Here is a 14617-nt window from a genome sequence, read left to right on the forward strand (position 1 = left end):
CAGGTGTACAATGGAGTCCTTCACTTGAAAGCAGAGAAAGTGTGAACCAGTGTATGGGAAGTTTTTATGGGCCAGGCCTGAGAATGTACACATCATACTCAATTGGCCAGAAATTGGTCTTAAGTGCAAGGAAGGCTGAGAAGTGTAGTCTAGTTGTGTGTTCAGGAGGAAGGAAATAAGTTCTGGGGAGCAAGTAGCAATATCTGCTAGAATAGGCAAAAGTAGGGTGTGGGGTAAGGAAGAGCATCTCAGGTATCCATTCATGTAATACTCAACACATATTTATTGAGCAACTACTATAGACTACGCAAGGTTTTAGGCATGGCAGCTATAGTGGTAAACCGAGACTCTGCTCTCATGGAGCTTTCTGTTTGGTGGGGAATGGCATATGGATTTTATTCTTTTTTTTTTAAGAAGGCTCCACACCCAGCATGGAGCTGAACATGGGGCTTGAACTCATGAACCTGAGATCAAGACGAGCTGAGATCAAGAGTGAGAAGCTTAAGGTCGAGTCACCCTGGGGCCCCCAGCATATGGATTCTTATGGGGGCGAGTAGAACCTGGCCTGAGACCAATGTGGCTGGAACAGACTTAACAGCAATTTTGTAGGAAGCCATAAGGGTTTTGGATTTGATTCTAAGAGCAGTGAGATTCCATCAAAGGATGTTAAGCTAGGAACATGACATGTTTTGTTTTACCTTTTGAAGTGATCATTCTGGCAGCCTCAGGGAAAAATGGCTTGGCAGGGCAGGGCTGGACATGAGTAGAAGCAGATATTTCAGGCAATCTAGAGGTGAGGGGAGACCGGCCTGGCCTGGTATGGTGGCACTGAAGATGGAGAAATGTGGAGAGACGAGAGAAATATTTGAGAGGTAGATTAAGAGATATAGTGACTGAGTGGGTGAGGGGGTGAAAGAGAGTGAAGAGACAGGAATAATTCCTAAATTTTTTGGCTTGAGTGACTGAGTGACCCGAAACGGGAGCAGTCTCAGTAGCAGTTCGGGACTTAAGTCAGGTAATGTGAAAGCGCTTTAGGAAAGGTCAAACGGCGGCTGAAATCACGTGGCGCGACCAAGGCAGTGAGTTCCATTTTACAGATGGGGAAACTGAGGCACGAGAGTCTGGCAGATGGGGGCAGGCCACGACGCGCTCGCCTCACACCTCTTGGGTAGGTGAAAGGACTGAGGCGCGTTGGGGACCTACTAAGCGCCAGTACCGTGCCGGGCAAGGCTCCGCTCCGCGGGCTTCCCTGTTCACCGCTCGTGTTCCAATAAAGTTATTGAAATTGACACCGGTTGCTAAGGAAGTGGGTCGCTGAGCCGGGTTGCTAAGGAAGTGAGCGGCCGCCGTCTCTCCCCATCCGGGGCAGCGGGGAATGGCTGAGCCCGGGGCTTGCCGCCGCCCCCGCCGCCGCCGCCGCCGCCGCCGCCGCCGCCAGCTGTCGGCTCGCGCCGCAGGTGAGTCGGGGAGGGGCCGGGGCTCCCGCGGGGCAGGCCCATCCTGTCCGCCGCCCGCGATCTGCCCGGAGGCCCGCGCGGGCGCCGCCGCCTGGCTCTGCTGCTTCGCGAGCGGGAGCATCCTCTGCCCTGCCTCCCGGGCATCCTCCAGCGGTCCGGGCGGCCTCGCCCCTCGTCCTTCGGGCGGAGGTGCGGCCCGACCGTCAGACCTGGCCGCGAGGGGTCGGGGTCCATCCGGAGGGGTCTGCGGCGGTGGTCAGGGACCCAGCTCTGGAGAGAGGCAGGGAAGCGAGAGCCTGGGGTCCGAACCTCGCCGCTGCCCCAGGCTCACCGCGTGACCTTGGGCAAGTCCCTTCCCCTGTCAGGCTTCAGTCGACTGTTCAGGGATCTCCTAACACTTGCTGCTCGGAGTAGTTAAGATGATGAGGTGTGTACGTGGAAAGTGTCCTAAATGGGGAGAGGGAGAATTCTTAGGGCACCCTGACATGGGGACCAAGAGTCCAGTTTCAAGTCGAGAGTGTCTGAGTTGGAGACTCTGCATCTCCATTTAGTAATTGTGTGGCCTTGTCTTGGGCAAGTTAATCTCTGAGGCGCCTTTTCTTTATCTGTAAAATGAGTTAATGAACCACTGCGGAAAGCCAATGAAACAGGGTATGTCAGGTAGCTTGGCACATAGTAAGTGTCCAACAAGCTATTATGAGGCATATAGGGTGGTTTGGGCGAGGCTTCCAGGAGATGACTTTAAGACTGGTGGGATTTAAGTGTGCAGAGCACCAGCTCATATGTGTATCCTTTCGCTGTTGACATCCCACCGCCCCCAGTTTTCCTTCTCCATGCTGCTGGGAGCAGGGGAAGTGATGTGGACCGGCACAAGTAGCCCTGGTGGTGGAAACCCTGAGGTCAAGTTCATGTAGATGACTGAGGTTATGGTCTCATTTTCAAATACGTGGGCTTTGTTGACCCTTCCAGAGCCAAAGGGTATGTCTTATGTCTTTTGGAAAGTGCTTAAAGCTTAATCGCTATTTTCAAGTATGTGATTAAGAAGCACTTTTCGGTACATTATCTCACTTAATCTTCACGTAGACTTTGCCAGGTAGGTGGTGATGTTATCCCCATTTCACAGACGAGGAGACTGAGGCTCAGAAAAGCGAATGACTTGCCTAAGAATCTTATCTCTATAAAATGGTGGAGCTGGACACATTGCCAGGTAAATCCTGTATTTTCTCCCCTGTACCCTGATGTCTCTGCTTTCTCAACAATAGCTGTTACAAAGCCACCGGGTATTCTTGTTTCTTCTAACTGCTATGGCTAGAGCCTTTTTTCTCCAGTGGCAAGGAAATAAGATCTTATATAAAGCTTCATTTAAATAGATACCATCCAAAGTGTGGACTTCAAAAAAGAGCTGGCATATTTAAAAGGGGGCTTCTCTGTCCCTCAGTCCCCTCCTCTTTAAAACGAAAGAAGAGGGCTAAATGACATCTGAAGGCCCTTTCAGTGCTGTTGTGCAATTCTGATTGCAAGCTATGGAGTCGGGCTGTCTGGGTTCAAAGCTTGCCTCTGCCACCTCCAGATGCCACTGGGCAATTGACTTCATCTCTGTGCTGTGGCTTCCTCATCTGTAAAATGGGGATAATAATAGTATCTACCATGTATGGCTGTTGTGAGGATTCATTTGAGCCTAATACATGTAAAGTGCCTGGCATGTTTGATAAATGTTAGCCATTATTATTAGGGCTTAACATAGCACCTATACTATATTTTATATTCTATTTATGGTTGGTGAGTGACTAAATTAAAGTATGTGCTCATAGCACCAGGTTTGTCAACCTCAGAAGGTCACTACAAGCTTAAAACAGTAGCTGTCACAGTATAACATGAATGTTAGTGTTATTACAGGGTGGCTCCAGGAACCTGCAACGCCATGCCAGATTGGGTTGCTAAGAAAGATGAAAGCTGATGGTAGGAAGTCAGGTTTGGTAGCCCAACTCCCAGTTCAGTAAATGTGCACTAAATTCCTCTGTGCCAAGCACAACAGAAGATGTGGAAATCAGTCCCCACGCCATATATTTCAAGAGCCTCCAAACTTAATTTGCGTATTACTGGCTTTGGAAATAATTTGACTTTTTTTTTTTTAAAGATTTTATTTATTTATTTGACAGAGAGAGAGACAGCGAGAGAGGGAACACAAGCAAGGGGAGTGTGAGAGGGAGAAGCAGGCTTCCCGCGGAGCAGGGAGCCCGATGCGGGGCTCGATCCCAGGACCCTGGGATCATGACCTGAGCCGAAGGCAGACGCTTAATGACTGAGCCACCCAGGCGCCCCATGATTTGACTCTTTAAATGAATTCCTATCTTGTGTTTACCCCTACTGCAGGATAAAGCTGCTGGTTCACATCTCTTCTTTTGTGTCCCTAGGCTTCTGTTGGGTGCTTGAGTTAGAAGTTTCATTTTGACAACTGATGTGTGGGTCCCTGAGAAAGAGCCTTCTCTTGCGTTGGTTAATAATACGTGCTCTCTGTACGGTGCCTAGTGATTTACAAAAGTGTTTAAGTGTGCCTTCACTCATTTGGTATTATTAGTAGCCCTGCGAGGAAGATAAGGTGCAGATTTAAGATCCCCATTTTGCAGTCAAGGGACGTGAGGTAAGAGAAGCTGTGCTGCTAGTAAGTCGCCCATTTCACCTGGGCATTGGGTCTTCCAGCTCCAAGTTCAGTGCTCTTGCTCCATGCTGCCTCAGTTTTATTCATGCCGCATTTGCTGAGCATCTCATATGTGTCAGGCCCTGTTCCAGCCTGGAGATATGATGGTTAAGAGGTAGATGAGGTCCTTGCTTTCATGCAGTTTACATTCCAGTGGCAGCAACAGAAATAAACCAACAAATGAACAGGTAATTTGGATAGAAATAAGGACTGTGAAAACACTAAAACAATGATGTCAGAGTAACTTCTTATGGGGATTGGGGTGCTGCTACTTTGATTGGATGGTCAGAGAAGCCCTCTCCTAGGGGGTGACTTTTTTTTTTAAGATTTTTATTTATTTAATTTAGAGAGAGCGCGCAGAAGAGGGGGAGGGGCAGAGGGAGAGAGAATTTCCAAGCCGACTCCCCACTGAGCACGGAGCCTGACATGGGGCTTGATCCCAGGATCCTGAGATCATGACCTGAGCCCAAATCAAGAGTCGGACGCTTAACTCACTGAGCCACCAGGCACCCCTAAGGTGATGACATTTTGCGGAGATTTGCTGCCGGAAGGGGCCAGCCATGTGGAAATGTGGCCGAAGGAACCGCAAGGGTGAAGGCTCTGAGGGAACAAACTTGGTAAGTTCTGGGAACTGAAAGAAGGCTCAGAGTGGCTGGAGCAGGTGAGTTGGAGATGAAAGGAGAGGGAGAATGGAGAGGTGGACTGATGGGGAGGGGTGAGGTCTCAGATCATACAGGGCTTGTAGGCTAGAGTAACTGATTGTGATTTGATTTTAAAAGCGTGGGAAGCCATTGAAGGCTTTAAGAAGGGGAGTGACAATAGTTTATTTTTTGTTTTTTGTTTTTTTTTTTAAGATTTTTATTTATTTGAGAGAGTGTGAGAGAGAGAGAGAGAGCATGAGCTGAGGGGGGGGCAGCGGGAAAGGGAGAAGCAGACTCCCCGCTGAGCAGGGAGCCTAAAGCAACTCGATCCCAGGACCCTGGGATCTGATCTGAGCGGAAGGCAGACACTTAACCTGTTTTTTATTTTTTAAATCACTTTGGCCTCTGTGTGACCAATGAATTTTAAGGGGGATAAGCATGGCAGCCAGAAGGGTAGTTAGGAGGCCAGTAGAGAGGTGATGGTGGCCTGCTAGAGGGGTAGCAGTGGAGATGAGTACAAGAGGGTGAATTGGGGATGTGTTTTGGAGGCAGAACCAGCAGGAATGTGGTTGGGAGAAGAGCCGAAGGAATCAAGGATGACTCCTGGGTTTTTGGCCTGAGCAGTTAGGTAGATGGTGGTGGTGCCATCTGCCGCTAAAATGATGAAAGAATTTTTTGGTAAGGTGCCCTGTGAGGAAGAATTAGCAATGGCTTACTCAGAACTTGCTGGAGGGGCAGAAGGTACAAACATCATACCTTGTAGTCCTTGGGGAAGAGATCCCAGCTTATGCTGCAGGAAGACAGCCAGATGCGTCTCATTGAAGTCCCCACCTTGGACATCCACACGCCCTGCTTTTCTTACACTCTGGCTTTTGGCCAGCTTGTGGAGTGGCAGGCGTGGGCTTTGCCAGGGCAGTGCCCATCTGTCTCAGGCTGTTGGCGTCGATGTCCTGACTCGAGATCTTGGCCGATGAAGGCTGGAAGGAGGCTGGCCAGCTCTGGGAGAGAGAATGGAATCATTACTAGTGAAGCTCACTGTCGGTGCCTCACGTGGCCACGGTTTCCCTACCAGAGTGGTTCTTTCCTTGGCCATCAAATGACATTTCTAAAGTTTCAGGGCTTTTGATTTGGGGATCCCTTGAAAAGCTGTTGTGTTCTGCCAGAATTCCTAGAGGATCCTTAAATGGAGTGTCTCTTCTGAGCAAGAGAATTCAAGCCTTTTTTTCATATATGCTAATAATTGCTCTTGTAAATTTAGGCTTTACAATGTTGTAAGTTCCATACTAGGAATAGTAAGACTGATAATCCCACCACCTCCACTTATAGAGCAGTTCAGAATGCTCTTTCCTATGAATTCTTATTTACTAATGCCTGTCAGTGGAGATCACGTGGAATATGTACTGTCCTCAGTTTACAGATGAGGCATTGAGATGCTAAGAGGTCATTTGTTTTTGTCCATAGTGTTAGCACCTGCTAGGTGCTGGGTTAGGTAGATCCTTGCTGCTCAGAGTGTGTTTTGCGTGACAGAATACCCATGTCCCCTGGAAGCTTGTTCGAAATCTGGGCCTAGATCTAATACACCAGGCTGCATTTTACCAAGACCCCCTGGTGTGTCCTGTGCAAGCTAAAGCTTCAGGTGCACTCATTTGGTAGTAAGTGGCAAAACTAGGCCTTGCCCATGATAATGATAATAAAAGTAGTAGGAATAGCTACCGTTTTTTGAGCCAAGCACTGTCATTAAGTACTTGAGACAGGTTGTCTCATTTAGTCCTCAAGGCAACCCCGAACATGGGTACTGTTATGAATCCCACTTTCCAGAAGGGGAAAGTAGAGGCACACAAAAGTAAAATAACTTCCCCAGATCTGCTGAGTCTGAGGCCATTGCGCCTTCTACCACTGAGCTCATTCATCTTTCAGGCGGGCAATATATCCCTGCTGTGTTGTCGAGAGCCCTTCTCTTCTGTTCCTGGGTAACCAATGTCAAATGCTGATGAAAAAGTGACTTCAAAGAATGTTTGAGGAAATCAGGGTAAAAACCCTTGAGCTATTTTAACTGAACCTGGATGTCAATCACTTGACCGATAGTCAGTACACAGATACCCAATTTATAAGATAAGCCACCTCTCACACTTCTTAGCAGTCCAACACTCAAGGCCAAAACAGCTGACTTGGGGAGGAACTGTGAGCTTGTACTGAGTCATTCGGCCCTACACTGTTTCTTGATGGTGGTGGTAACATCTGTACGGCTGAGAAGAGGGCAGCCCAAGTCCCATACCACCCACTGACTGCCTGTGAAGGATTGTTTTGTGGTGCCTCAGTTTTCCCTCTCTGCCCCGTGAGCTCATTATTTTCCTTTCAACATCTCCTGATCTCCCCAGAGTCTTAGAAAGATTTCTTGGTCGGGGTGTGCCATCACAGGAAATTCTGGTGTGAAAAGAGGTAGGATCTGGGCGGTTGGGGCAAGAATTTTAGTAGCAATTCTGCCACTTGCTGTGTGATCTGGGGCAAGTAACTCAACCTCTCTGGCCCTCAGTTTCTGTATACACAAAATAAGGACCTGGGACAGCCTTCTAAGGCTCTTCCAGCCCTGCCTGGAAGACTGAGCGTGGAGTCGAGTGGTATTTTCTTCTTCCTTGGTGACTTCATGCTGGGCTTTCACCCAGACCTTCTAGGGTGGGGCTTTTCGAGCGTATTTCTTGGCAGCCAGAGATCATTGATTGCAATCAGCTCATCTTATCAGCGTCACACATCTGCACTGCAGCTCGGCATGTTCATTTTTTTTTTTTTTTTAAGATTTTATTTATTCATTTATTTGAAAGAGTGAGAGAGAGCACATGAGAGGGGGGGAAGGTCAGAGGGAGAAGCAGACTCCCTGCCGAGCAGGGAGCCCGATGCGGGACTCGATCCCGGGACTCCAGATCATGACCTGAGCCGAAGGCAGTATCTTAACCAACTGAGCCACCCAGGCGCCCTTGGCATGTTCATGTTTAAGGCTCAATTAGTCATGGTGACACATTGTGTCTCCTCACTGTCACACTGCAGGCGTTGAGCTCTTCACACACAGGCAGATCTATCTTTAGTGTGCTGATTTATTTAAATCAGGGTTTGCATTAGAGAGCACCCAGTGATAATTGTGGTGGGTGTGGTTTTATTTTTAAAGTTTTTGGCAGGATATTTGCAGCACTTGCATTTTGTCATATTTGAACACGGTGTATAAATGGAAGCGGGTCCAAGGGAACTAGAAATTGTAGGAGATTATTGGGAGTTGAGACATGACATGCTCTTACCTACTCTGGGGTCCTTCATATCACCTTCAGCAGTGGTTCCAGGAACTGCTTGCTTTGGGGCTTTTGTGTGGGAATAAAGTAAATAGAAACTAAAAGCTCATGGCATGGTTTCCAGCAGTATAGTGGATTGCAGTAATCATTACTTTATAACACATTTCAATAACCTAAGCAAAAAAATCTAGCTAGTAAATCACAAAAGATTCCATTCACGTGAGATGAAATATCACTTTGGGTTACTTAAGATAACCGCAAGAAGATAGTTCTTGGTGGAAATAGTTACTGGTTTTGCAAGATCTGCAGTAACGAGTCAGATTCTAGCCTAAGAAATATATCGTGTTTTTCCTTCCTTATTTCTTCAATTGCCAGCATTTTAAATTAATTATTTATGTATTTCCCAGCATTTTTTAATAGAATTTTTTTCCTCATTATAAAAATAATGAATTTCTGTTGAGGAAAAATGAGGAAAGTCCTGAAAAGATTAAATAAGAGGGGTGCCTGGGTGGCTCAGTCGTTAAGCCTTCGGCTCAGGTCATGATCCCAGGGTCCTGAGATCGAGCCCCGCATCGGCTCTCTGCTCCGCGGGAAGCCTGCTTCTCCCTCTCCCACTCCCCCTGCTTGTGTTCCCTCTCTCACTGTCTCTCTCTCTCTGTCAAATAAATAAATAAAATCTTAAAAAAAAAAAAAAAAGATTAAGATTCACTTTGGGACGCCTGGCTGGCTCAGTCAGTGGAGCGTGCAACTCTTGATCTCGGGGTTGTGAGTTTGAGCCCCATGTTGGGTATGGAGATCACTTAAAAATAAAATCTTTAAAAAAATGCTTTAAAAGATTCACTTTAAATCCTACCACCCAGAACTAATCACTGTAACATTTTACTATCCAAAGGCAAATATATCCTAAATATATTTTTTCTCCTGGATGTACAATTGTTACCTGTTTCCCCTATTGTTGTCATTTAGGCTAGTTTCAATATTAAATATTATAAATAATGCTACAGAGAACATCTTGATTGTTTTTGCATAAACCTTTGTCTGCATTTCTGACAATTTCTTTAAACAAGATGATTTAATTGTTAAAAAATTTTAATTATAAAGGCAGCCTCCTTCAATAATGTTTTTAACAAGGCAGTGTCTAAATAAAGTTGCAAAAGCAGACATTATTACAATTTGGTGGGGAGGGATTACCTGTGAAAATGTATCCTATCTCAATTTCAGCACACTTGTCTACTTGCAGGTATATTTTTAGATAAATGTACTCAAAGCAGACTTTTCATTTTCCATTTGGAAATGTTCATTTAACATTTCGTGACCCTGTTTTCCATGTTTATAGTAAACTCTCCCTAGCATTGGGCATTTGTTTCCAGCTTTTTATAATCACGTATAGTGCTCTAATGAACATCTCTGCTTCTCTCTCAGCCTCATAAGAGAACAATTCTAAATAAATGCTTTGGGGAAAGTTAGAACTTGAAAAAGTTCTAAAGGAGAAGTGTACATTTCCTTCTTAAAATTTTATTAGGAGCTTCTAAAATAATTTTTAAAAACTCCAGCTTTATTGACACATACCATAAGGATTTTTGAATAATTTTTCTCAGCCTTCTTTGCTGCTTCTCCTTAATCCACTTTTCTTTTTGATACAGAATTCCCAATGTTTAAGACCCAGAACATGGGCCTATTTCAACCCTCCATTCCCTGAACAGGCTGTTGTTGGTGACATTAACCAGAAATGCTCTACATACATTGTCAGGTTTGTGCACTGTGTGAGCTGTGAGAGCACGCATACCATTGTGGAACTGGACAGTGAACCATGACAGTACTGGTGGACTTTTGGAGAGGGTTTTTTAAAAAGTATTTCCCTCGTCATATTACTGCAATAAATCCTGTAATTTATAGGAAATTCTGCTTCATCGACTTTGGGAACTGTTTACTATAGAGGTAGCACATGTAGGCAAGAGCCTCTCCAACATTAATGTACACATGAATCACCAGAAATTTTGATAAAATGGGATTCTGATTTGGGGGATCTAGATGGGGTTAGATTCTGCAGAGTTAAAGTAGGTGGAACAGGAGAAGATTTTCGGTGGCACTCAAATACAACATCCTAAATTACATTGAATGGCATGGTGAGCGTTATTCCCCCCCCCTTTTTTAAAGATTTATTTATTTATTTGAGGGGAGGGAGGGGCAGAGGGAAAGGGAGAGAGAAACTCTAAGCCGACTCCACGCTCGGCATGGAGCACGGAGCCCAAGCAGGGCTCAATCTCAGGACCCTTAGATCATGACCTGAGGCAAAACCGAGTTGGATGGACGCTTAACCGACTGCACCCACCCAGGTGCGCCGAGCATTATTCCCTTTTAAGCTCATTTGTTTCTTCTTCTAAGTATGTCTAGAAGAATATTTGTTTGGTTCCTATCTGTTTCTTAACACTTGCTAAGCTGGCTTTCTAACCAAGAGAGATCAGACCTCAGCCCTTAGGGAAGCTGCAGAATCTAGCTAGAATTGAGTAACATTGTTGTGTGTCCTTGTATTTATTTTCATAGTTACCTTCTATTTACAGCAAGTGATACTGATTTTCTATTCATGTCAGTGATATAAAGTTTCTTTTAAAAAATAAATTTGGGTTAGCGGCGCCTGGGTGGCTCAGATGGTTAAGCGTCTGCCTTTGGCTCAGGTCATGATCCCAGGGTCCTGGGATCAAGCCCCACATTAGGCTCTCTGCTCAGTCGGGAGCCCCTTCTCCCTCTCCCTTTGCCTCCCCCCTGCTCATGCTCTCTCTCTCTCTCTGTGTGTGTATCTCTGTGTCTCAAATGAATAAATAAAATCTTGGGGAAAAAAATTGGGGTTAAAAGAAAGTAGACTTAAGGAAAAACCTTGAGTAAATAATAGTACAGGTGATGCCTGGAAATGGTAAAAAATGTGAAGAGACAACCCGATGACTGATATCTCGGGCTGGTGTGGAAAAAAGGCCATGAACTTTGGAGTCAGGTAGACCTGGTTTCTGCGTATTTTGCCACTTATTAACTTGGTGTGCCATGTTACTTCCCTCTCGCCGTCTCAGGACTTTTGTCCTCTAAATTGGGTCAGGGCAGAAGCACCTCCTGCGGGCCAGGCACTGTAATGCTTGTCTCTGATCCTCACACAGCCCCAAGCAGCAGGCAGGGTATTGGTGGTCTTCCCATTTTACAGACAGCAGATAGGCTGCAAGCGGTGAAGGAACCTGTGCGGAGCCCCAGAGCTGGGATGGTAGGACTGGGTTTCAATCTCAGGTGTGCCTGAATCTCTCTCTCCTTATTCCAGGCCACTTCCCTCTTTTAAATGTAGTTTTTTGCTGTGGCTCTCTACCCAGCTGAAAGGCAGTCTGATTAAAATGAAAAGTCATTGAGGGGCGCCTGGGTGGCTCCATCGGTTAAGCATCCGACTCTTAATTTCAGCTCAGATCGCGATCTCGGGGGTCCTGGTCTGCTTGAGATTTGCTCTCTCCCTCTCCCCCTCCCTCTGCTTGTGCACCACACTCTCTCTCTCAAATAAATAAACAAATCTTTTTTTTTTTTTAAACATTTTATTTATTTATTTGAGAGAGAGAGAGAGAGACAGCGAGAGAGGGAACACAAACAGGGGGAGTGGGAGAGGGAGAAGCAGGCCCCTGCTGAGCAGGGAGCCCGATGCGGGGCTCGATCCCAGGACCCTGGGATCATGACCTGAGCCGAAGGCAGACGCTTAACTGACTGAGCCAGCCAGGCACCCCAATAAACAAATCTTAAAAAAAAAAAAAAAGTCATTGAGCACACCCATGTTCGCTGCAGCATTATTCAGAATAGCCAGGAGGTGGAAGTAGTCCAAATGTCCATGGACAGATCAGTGGATTAAAAAAATGTGGCGTATACCGCACAATAGGATATTATTTAGCCTTAAAAAACAAGGCGGTCTTGTCACATGCTACAACACGGAGGTGGAGTGGTGGTTTCCAGGGGCTGGGGAAAGGGGAAAATGGGGAGTTTTTGTTTGATAGGTATAGAGTTTCAGTTTGGCAAGATGAAAAAGTTCTAGAGATCTGTTACACAACAATGTGGATGTAATTGACACCTACTGAACTGCGTACACTTAAAAATGGTTAAGAGGGTACATTTTATGTAAGTGGTTTTTTTTTTTTTTACCACAATTAATTTCTTTTCTTTCTTTTTTTTTTTTTTTAAAGATTTTATTTATTTGTTTGACAGAGAGAGAGCACACAAGCAGGGGGAGCGGCAGGCAGAGGGAGAGGAAGAAGCAGGCCTCCCACTGAGCGGGGACCTTGACCCAGGGCTTGATCCCAGGACGCTGGGATCATGACCTGAGGTGAAGGCAGATACTTAACTGACTGAGCTACCTAGGCACCCCCACAATTAAGAATTTCTTAAAAGTAGAAAAAAAAAAAAAAAAAAGAAAGAAAAGCCATTGGTCAGAAGGCATTTTTTTTTCATTTTGGAAAATTCCAACCGTACATAAAAATAGAATAGTACAATGAAGCATAAACCCATTACCCACCTCCAGCAGTTATCAGCACATGGCACTTTTGTTCTACCAATAACCTCCCATCCACCCCGCCCCACTCTGGTTTATTGTGATCCCAGACAGCACATAACTTTATCTGAAAACACTTTTGTGTGTATGCCTAAAAGTAAGAACTTTATTTAAAGAACACCATTTTCATACCTAAAAAAAGTAATAATTCTTCAACATCATCTAATATCCAGTGTTCAAATGTCCTTGATTGTCTCATACATTTTATAAGTTGATTCGTATGAATTGAGATCCAAAAAGGGCCCCAATCAAGAGCCAAATGTTGTATTTGGTTGATTTAAGTGTTTTACATCAACAGAGTATACATTTTTAGCAGGGAAACAACTTTGTTTCTTTCCTGGATTAGTACATGCAATGAGAAGTTCCTGGCAGGAAGGCTCTTCCCGCTTTGTAGCCTCATGGTGGTTGAGAGCGTAAGTTCTGTATGTTGGGCTGGAGTGGGCAACAGGGTGCACTGGTGGTGGGGGAATTAGTGAGACAGCGGGGGGGCGGGGGGTGGGGTAAGACGGCCCCCTCTGTCAAAAAAGGAACATGTATAGCTTTTACACCTCTAGGAATGGATCCTGCTCCTTACTCCTACCTGTAGTTACAAGTGTACGCTCAGGATATTCACTGCAGCATTGTTTGCGGTAGCAAAAGACCAGAAACCATGAGAAGATCCCTCAGTAGTTGAATAATCAAATACTTTATAAGTTTATCTTATTTTATTTTTTTAAGTGAACTCTATACCCACTGTGGGGTTAGAACTCATGACCCTGAGGTCAAGACTTGCATGCTCTACTGACTCAGCCAGTCAGGTGCCCCATCAAATACGTTATAAAGCAACCACACCATGACATCTGGGCAGCTGTTTAAAAGGGGAGATGGTGCAGAAATTGCCTCAAAGATCTATAAAGTAAGATGGAGAATGTACATAGTATACTTACGCTTGAGTTTAAAAAAAAAAGAAAGAAAGGTGGGAGAGCAATACAGATACATTAATGCTTGCATATGCACTGCATATCTCCCCAAGGGGTAGGAGGAAGATTACTTGTTTACTGTATACTTACCTATATAACTTGAATTGTTTTAATCTATGCATATATTGATACATACATGTACATATACATATGTGTGTGTGTTCAGAATAAGTTCATATTTAGGTCTTTAAATAAGATAAGCCTAGTTTTGAATCCTGACTGTTCCACTTAATTGCTGAGAGACCTTGAGCAAATTAATTTCTCTGAACCTCCCATTCTTATTTTTAAAATAAGGCTAATACCTATGCCTCCTAAGGTGATTTTGAGGATTAGAAGAGGAATATACATTAAACTTTTTAAAAAAAAAAATCTCTTTTTTTTAAGATTTTATTTATTTATTTGACAGAGAGAGAGAGACAGCGAGAGAGGGAACACAAGCAAGGGGAGTAGGAGAGGGAGAAGCAGACTCCCTGCTGAGCAAGGAGCCCGATGCGGGGCTCGATCTCAGGACCCTGGGATCATGACCTGAGCCAAAGGCAGATGCTTAACCAACTGAACCACCCAGGTGTCCCTACGTTAAACTCTTGATAAACTATGAGTTGTGACTATCGAATACAACAAAACCCCAGATCCACACTGATTCTAATGAGAAGTATCCTCTAGATTTGAATATATTTTTATGAATGTGTTTTATGAATGCTTCACAATTGGATACAAAAAAAAAAAAAAGATTTCTTTCCCTCTTTTTCCCCCTAGATAAATGCTTTCTTTGTTTGCCTGTTTGGGTTATCAAATGATAGGGCATGCCTGGCACCAATTTGAATTCAGGGCAGGAATTTATTTGTTCACGTTTCTTGTATGTGACCTTTGTAGGTTTCTTCCCAGATAAGTAGCCTGTCTTCCTAAGACACTTAACCTGAAATCAAGGTGCTAGACTTTTTTCCCCCAAAGAAGAAATAGCTTTATTGCCATCCTCCCACTTGATTATAAGAAACAAAATATATGCACCTATTGAAAAGG

General features: G+C 44.9%; 1 protein-coding gene across 1 annotated transcript in view; it reads left to right on the forward strand.

The window, feature by feature from the left end:
• The first annotated feature begins 1363 nt into the window (after window positions 1-1363).
• The window catches only part of KIF3B (kinesin family member 3B), a 40802-nt gene continuing 27548 nt past the window's right edge, over window positions 1364-14617 (forward strand). Inside the window, exon 1 of the mRNA XM_032419437.1 lies at window positions 1364-1457. The gene's annotated coding sequence lies outside the window, so the exon portion shown is untranslated. The remainder of the gene's footprint in view (window positions 1458-14617) is intronic.

This window comes from Phoca vitulina, unplaced genomic scaffold (genome assembly GCF_004348235.1).
Source record: "Phoca vitulina isolate PV1807 unplaced genomic scaffold, GSC_HSeal_1.0 scaffold22, whole genome shotgun sequence".
In the NCBI taxonomy this organism is placed as follows: domain Eukaryota; kingdom Metazoa; phylum Chordata; class Mammalia; order Carnivora; family Phocidae; genus Phoca; species Phoca vitulina.